The sequence below is a fragment of the Symphodus melops genome (genome assembly GCF_947650265.1).
Source record: "Symphodus melops genome assembly, chromosome: 1".
Lineage (NCBI taxonomy): Eukaryota > Metazoa > Chordata > Actinopteri > Labriformes > Labridae > Symphodus > Symphodus melops.
In genome coordinates this window covers 8,382,318-8,390,458 of record NC_136691.1, presented here as the reverse complement: position 1 = coordinate 8,390,458, position 8,141 = coordinate 8,382,318, and positions in this window count along the sequence as shown.

Here is an 8,141-nt window from a genome sequence, read left to right as displayed (position 1 = left end):
GTGTAATAATCCTTAGAAACTGTAAGATTTTAATAGATTTAGAAAAAAGAGATTTATTTAAACGTTTAGTTGTTTACAAGAAGATGTCCTATTCTAACTACTGTGTGGGTGGTGAGAAATATAACATGTAGGGTTGTTAGTACTTTTTTTTAAAATAAATAAAAGGTAGACTTCTGAAAATGCCTCTCCATTTGTTTGGCCCTTAAGATCCACAAAGATCCGAGATGACGCGGCTCAGGCTAAAGGATTGGTACGGCAGATTACAGAAAGGGGTAGGTCTGGCGGAGGCAGGGGTCTGCGCGAATTGTAAATTGGGCCCAAAGCCCGGCACAGCATGCCACGCTCCAGGCTTCATCCAGCCCTTCTTCAAAGAGCCCTGAAATCTCTCCAGAGCCACTCAGACAAATTATAGTAATAAACAACAAGTCGCCCCCCTGATCTCACCCGCTTCACCTCCCAGGGGGAAAACAAACGGCTCGGGATCCCGTTGCCCTGGCGACTGAACCCTGACCAGCCCGCCCAGCCTCTGACCGTCTGTTTCCAAGTTTGTTTGTTTGTTTGTTTACTCAAAGACACCAGAGACTGCGGCAGCGGGAAGGGTTATCTTCACAGAGCTTGCAGAGGCTGGAAGGAGTTGGAAAAAATAAAGCCTCCAATTACATGTGATTTAGTTCATCCTGGGGTATTATGGGGCCGGTGTATTTGATTGGGAGAGATAAGCTGGACTGTGAGTGGTCTGTAATGGCTGACCGGCCTACGGGAAAGCTGGGTGTGCTTTGTACAATTGTCTCTTTACTGTAAGAACTCGTAATTTCCTTCTGATTTTACAATGTGGGGAAGACGCATGTTTGCAACCCACCTACATGTTGGATTAATTAGCTACATTTTGTTCATGAGATTCCTTTATGACACTTTACATAAAGAAACGAGAATATTCCTTTCACAAATCCACCAATAAGCAAGTATTTAGCAACAGTAGCAAGGAAAAAACGTCTTTTAACATCTCTTGCCTTAGGATGGGTCTTTTTCTCTGTAGTATTATTCACAAAGACTAAAGATTAATCCACCAATGTAAATGCACTTACAGAAAAAAGTTTTGCTATCACAGGCAAAAAAAATGAGTAGAAGGTGGGCAGCAATCTGCTTCATCAGGATTGCAGGAGAAATTGAATAAAAGGGAGAGACAGAAATTAATGGAGACACACAAACATATACACTATTAAAGGCTATCCATAAAGCAGAATATAAGAAAGGACTTGAAACAGCTCATCCCCTCACATCACTTTCATCTTTTTTGAGCATCTTGTGTCAAAGTGGGTTGTAAAACCAGAGAATCTATTAATAGGGAAAGAAATGTACCACTCATATACAGATCTATCAGCAGAGGTCTATACCTGCCGTCCAAGGCCAATGGCACTCACAGGGTGTGGAATTTGACGAGGCAATAACTCACAACCATCTACTGTAGCTAACATGGAACTGCTAACAGAAAACCCTAAGAAGGCCCGGCAGAAAGAGCTGGCAATCAATCAGGACTCTCTTCTTTTATCTGGTTTAGCTAAGAGGAAAGCCAGATAAACACTCTCTGGTACCATTTCTCCAAGGTCAATCCCTGTGTGACACCAAAGCCTTGCTCAGAGATCCACCAGACATGTAGGTGAGAGAGAGAGAAAAAGAAAGAGACACACAGACGGAGAAGAAGAAGAAGAAGATTGAGAGACGCAGGACCTTAACATAAATGTTTAATTTCAGGAGCCAAGTGGGGAGTGTACTTCCCAGAGCCTCGCTGTGGCAAATCAATCATGCTAATATCAGACCGTCATGGGAGGAATGTCAACAGCGCTAACCTTTAACCCCATGTGTGAAGGCATTACAGTGGAGATGTGACCCCCTGATTCTCCTCACGGCGACCTCCAAACAGCCCCACTCTAATGGAGATTTTATGGATGGTGTTCCACTTTATAGAGATTCTGGGCCTGACTGAGCAGCTCTGGGAACCAGATGTGTTATATGAGCAAAAGTGAGCCAATTACTTGAGACACTTTTCTCAGGTACAGGCGCTGATAAGTCAATTAAACTTCACTTGAGGCAAAGGAGAGAGCTGTGGTGAAATATTGAAAGCTTGTCTGCTTAAAGAAGAATTTTGTCAATTAAGTTGCTCATTAAGCTGTCTTCATCTACAGTAAAATGTTTGTTTTTTTCTAAATCACAAAGTTGAACCTAAACACACTGTTAGCAACTATGAAAAGTGCCTGTTAGTGTTAACTTTTCTGACAGTTTACTTTTACCTCATATATTTAAAATATCTGTAGCCTATGCTCAAGACCAATTTCAGCATCATTCAGTGGGACATTGAGACAAATTGTTGTTGTATCTATCAGTTTATAACAGGCAGGGTAGATGTAATTACTGAAATGGGGGGGAAAAATTGCATCTGAAGGGGCATTTTTCAATACATTTATTTTTGATTTTGATATTATGTTGTAAAACAACTTACCAGTTCAGCATCTTGAAATGATTCACGCCCTAAAATGTAACTCGATTTATGGGGAGCAGCTGTTCTGTCATGGCTTCACTGAGACATCAGTGAATCTAAATAGTTAACATTTACAGGTAGGGTGACAAAAAACAAGTGATTGCCTTTATTAATGTTCAAATGGAGTGATAACAGTGTTGGTTGATGGGGACAGAAGCTGCCAATACTGCTGCAACATTATTGCATCCGTGCAGGCCTCTCACATTATTTTCCTGTCGCTGCATTGTCCACAAGAAACGACACAATCGGAGAGGGGACAAAAATAATGATTTAAAATTTTCTCTGGACCAACTCAGAGAACATTTCCAAGAACAAAAAATAGAAACAATGAGAGAAAGTGTGGGAGAGAGAGATAAATATGTCCGTCTTAGAAAGGAATGATGAAGCAAGAATGACATAGGGTAAAAGCAAAAGAGAGAGAGAGAGAGAGATAAAAGGACAAAAAATAGAGGCAGAAAAAGAGACGAGGGATCAAATGTCAGGTCCACTATGGTCCATTTTGCCCGGAGACAGCTGCAGCCACAACTGACAAATCCAGAGGGGCCCCTGCTTCTATAGGCACCGGGGAAAGCACCGGGAATTATCCAACGTCTCAGCTCTGTTCCTTGGGGAACCTCTCTTTCTTTCTCTCTCTCTTTTTCTCTCTCTCTCTCTCTCTCTCTCTCTCTCTCTCTCTCTCTCTCTCTCTCTTACTCTCTCTCTTTCTGTAAAAATGTGTAAAATCTAATGAAAAATATATAACTTTATATATTTAGCTGGGAAAGGGAGGAGAGAGAGAGGACCACTTATTGAGGGTTTCGGTCCACTGATATCCTCATTCAACATGACTTCTCTGCCTTGTAATCTTCAAGTGGAGCAAAAAAAACAACAAAAAAAACCCTCAAGATTCAGGGGTCACAGACCTCTCCCACCTTCTTTTTTTTCCCACTTTACCTTCATACATCCTCTCATTATGATTTGTGTTCGTGTGTGTTTTTTAAAGGGATGTGGAAGGAGCAGTGGGGGCAAGTGTGAACAGCTGTGATGTATTGGTGTCTAGGGCATGATAATATAGGCATGTCATTAGGGGCTGGACATGCTAAGGTGTGTATGTGTACGTGTGTTAAGGTAGGTAAAGTAAACTAGCTGCAGTTCAAAGGAAGAACCCATTTCTACCTGCTGCGCCTTTAAAGGAGGGTAAGTAAAATGGACTGAATGCAGAGCAGCAAAAAGAAAGAAAAAAACACAGGACCAGGCCACGGATATTAGCAAAAGAACTGGGCTATCAGGTAAAATGGTGTGCTCGAGGGAGGGGTTCGAGGGGGCACGAGTAGCTTAAGGGTGAGAAAAAGTTAGACGGAGGTTTTTGATGTTTTTCAGTGAGGGAGTGCAGCAGGGGAGCACATCGTAATGTATCTATTGAAGTTCAGGCCTCTGTGTTTGATACACTACATCTGTACCCCATTTCCCTCTTTTCCCCCAGCTGTGCAACCTCACGTGTACAGGAACAATAAGACCCGGGACCATAAATTCCCTTACTCACTCTCTTCCCCTGCATCTATCTCAGTTAGCGTCCCTGTTCATCTCTTTTAACCCCAAACACCCTTCTCTTTATCCAACATTTCTGTCAGGTCAACAGGCAACAGAATCAAACGCTAACAAGTATATATATAAAACGATAATCAGTTCTCCCCAGTTTGATGTTCGATGCCATAAAATGTCAAGTAGCTTTTGCTTTTAAATCTGATGTCTGCCTCAGATAGCTGACTTGGCTTGAAGCTCCTCTGCCTGCGCTATAAAAATGTTGAATTAATTGATTTCCCTTCGGTAACAGGGGTCATATCTTCAGTTCATGTTTCCGCCTCACATTCCCCAGCTCTTCCCCCCTCCCCCCCCCACTCACTCTCAGTGTCACCCCTTTACCAGAAACCCTTCCATCGCCAACACTCTCCGCTCTGCAAGTAGGTGGAAGTATCAGTTGGCCCCCGTCAGGTCCGCTGGGGTCTGGGTGCGCGGTAAATGAAATATGGTAGCTGTCGCATTAGGAAATCCATTGAAGTTAATTAGGGCCGGTGTTCTCAGCGGAGCCACATCTGCTGCTGTTTAGGCGCCAACAACCCCCCCCCCCCCCCCCCCCCCCCCCCAACCCTTCTAAGTCCAGTCCACACATCCCGATGGAGGGAGGGTGAGGGCTTGATACATATGGGGAAACTGGACCTGGGGTATTGAGTGGTACTGGCCAGCAGTTGTCTGGGGGAGAGTGGCAAGGAAGCTGAGTGACTCAGAGGTTGTGACCTCCAGGTAGTTCCTAATGGTGGCTGGACCGAGCACCGAGTAATGGATATGGTGCTGTTATCAGGGCTATCAGCTGGCTTAGCTGTGTAAAAACTGGCTAGTCCACACCCACATGCTAATAACATATGATACCAACTGAGACCACTGCTGATTCTGCTGTTGTTTTCAGTCATACTTGAATCTATCCATATTTTAGTTGTTATCTCTGTTAATTGCCTTTTTCTATAAATCTGTTTGTCTCCCTGTCCTTTCATTTCTATCTTTTTTTCTCCACCATTCCCTCTTTTATCCAGTACATTCAGATGGCTGTCCACAAATATGTCTGTCTCTCACTGCCTGCCTGCCTCCGCTTGAGGTTAATAACAGTTCTGTTTAGTTCTGTTGCCAAGTGCTTGATACTGGTCGATACATATTGGGTCTCTGCAAATGTTATGACAAGAATATTTGAGGCAGGTGGCTATTTACCAATAAGTCTGATTCTGTTGTAAAATTACATTTTCTTTGTCATAGTCAAAGTTACCAGATATTTGCTTATGGTGTATTAATGATGGAACTATGTTAATAATATTAATAGAATATAATCTGTCTTGGCTCATTTAAATGAGGCAGGTGATGGTCCACCAATGAATCTGGTTCTGCTTTAGGTTTATGTTGCACGATGCATTAGCATTATGGATTAATATTGGATCTCTGTAAATAATATTACAAGACAATGATCTTTCTTGACCCATCTAATTGGGACAGCTGACAAATGAAATTTTCTGTTGCCAATGTTGCCAAGGGCTTACGTAATGTAATAATGTGGATGATGTGGATTATGGTGATTCTATTTGAATGTTATATTGAAAGCTATGAAAAACAATAATGAAGCAAGTCTCACAAGATAACTTTTGTTGTGTTTTGTAGGAGAGTTTGCTCACGTTGACACTGGTTTGTTGCACTGACGGTCCAACAGTATCACCAATAATCACTCTCTCATATAATTGGCTGGAAATGGGCTTTGAAACAGATTGTAGCACTTTTGTAGTGTGGCTTATTGCCGGATAATGGGGTGCAATTTTGTGATGGCGGATCAGATAAAGCAGTCAGAGCACTATATTGTGGAGGCTTAACCATCCGCTGGAGGATTTATCGTCTGCTCACAACAGCTTAGTTACTTCAGGTGCGTGTGAGGTGTGCAGGCTGAAGAGTGATAACGGCAACCAAACAATAGAGACAGGACAAGTAAACTGAATGTGACAGAGCTGACCAGGACATCAACAGTAGTCATTCAAGTCAAAGAGGCAACATTTTGTCAAAGAGTGACAGACACAGCAGGGTCAAAAGTTTAATGACAGTGTGTGTGCGTGTGACTTGCAGTGTATTGGCATGCAGACAAACGGTTCAGAGATGTTGTGAATGGACGGTCACAGCTCTTTAAATCAGTCTCTGTAAAGTTGGACAGATGGATTCTTCCAACTCAAAGGGTGTCAGGCAAAGCCCAAATAGAGTCTGCTGTCTGCTGGAGGGTTTGTTTTTATATCAGACTCAGGTTAAATATTTGCAAATTAGCTTCACTCTTTGTGTTTTAACAGGGTTGTAGTTCCAGATGGGGAAGGGTTTACTGTATCAGAGCAGTTCAAAGACTGTTTGGTAAAGCTGTCAGTCACAGAGAAGTAGGTTGATGTTATTTTTAAGTGAGAAACCACAACACCATTTGGTTTGTTTGATTAGGAATACTTGTAAATACTGGAAAATACTGGCTCACAATCCTACGTTATTTTCCTTTTTTGATATGGAAGATATGGAAATGCCAGCCAATACTTCTTCACTTTTCTCGCAGTGTATGGCCACATGTTGTAGCCCTATGCCTGTCAATATATAGTATCAGTAAATTTAGAATCAAGTTGGGGTTTTTTTTAACAAGGGACTACTGTAAGGCCTGCATCAAAGAAAAATCCTCTAGTCACAAAATCAACCCAAAAATTATAGAAAATATCAAGAGAGTTAAACTGTGATTATAATAGAGCAAAGTCATAAGAGAATAAACACCTCATAATATGAAGATGAAGTTGTAACAGTTCAAGAATAAATTCGAGGAAAAAGTTGTGACTTTACGAAATGAATTGGTTTAATGTGATATGTTTGAGCTTAAATTTCATCACGTTATGACAATATTTCTGATCTTTTTTGTTGTCGCATAAAACTTGCCTGAAATAATGTTAAAATAATCTTTAGACAAACAATCTTTGACACTGATACATTTTTGATTATTTAGGGGCAGTTACAGTTCCGTTCATTTTTTTTTTTTTTTTATCTTGAGCTAGCATGACAAAGATTCAACACTAGTTTTGATAATCTTCAACCAAAGATGGAGTTTATCTACAGGACTATGAATCAGCTGGAGAGTGAAGGTGAAGAAATGGTCACTTAACCTTTGTCAAATTGCAGAATAACCCACCTTTGGGCTGCCATAGTAGGGGGTCAGTACTCCCACAGAGGCGGCTGGTCATTTGTCACCTACAGTTCAGTTCGGGGAGCATCTTCACTGTGTCATCCGTCTTCACTTTGCATTCTAAGTGTGTGTTCATGGTGTGTGCGTTTCACGCCATTTGTCAATAGTTCAGAGTGCATCTTCACTCATTCGTCTTCAGCGAGCGTCTTAAGTGTGCATTCTTTGTGTCCATCTCAGGTCATTAGTGGTCAGCTTGTATAATGGATGAATGGGGTGGGTGGTTATCAGGATAATGTGAAGGGTTCTCTGTTCTTGTTTGAAACTGATTACATGACTCAACACTGTGTTAAAACAGCTTGTTCTGCTGTAATTGGCTTGAAAAAGACAACGTCACTTCTTATGTAGAGTACTGTAAATGCATAAGAGTGACACTGTCATTACTGTCCAGATCTAACACATGGAGTCAGACGATCCTGAGCTTAATTTTTCACTAACTAGAAACTGCAAATTTCCCTCCCTTCCCTCTAATTTTCATATCGCCATTTCTCCTAAATGTGACGTTTGAACCTCAGTCTGTAGAATCATGTATGTCCAAATTACGACACCACAATCTACTTTTCACATTCATCTGCCGAAGCTGGAAAGATGATCATAGCTCCCTTAAGTGTGAATTTAAAGAATGAATGAACTGTATAAACAAGATCAGTGCCATCACAACTATTCAACAGCCAGACTTCATTCAAGATTTCACAAAAGGTGTCTGATTTGACGTGTGATGGGTAGGTGTGTTAAAAGCCTCAGTTTTTCATTTTCATTAAAACATTTTTTTTTTTTAAATAGATACGGAATTGGAAGATTTAAAAAAAAGAATCTCCCTTCCTAATTCAATGAATGAAA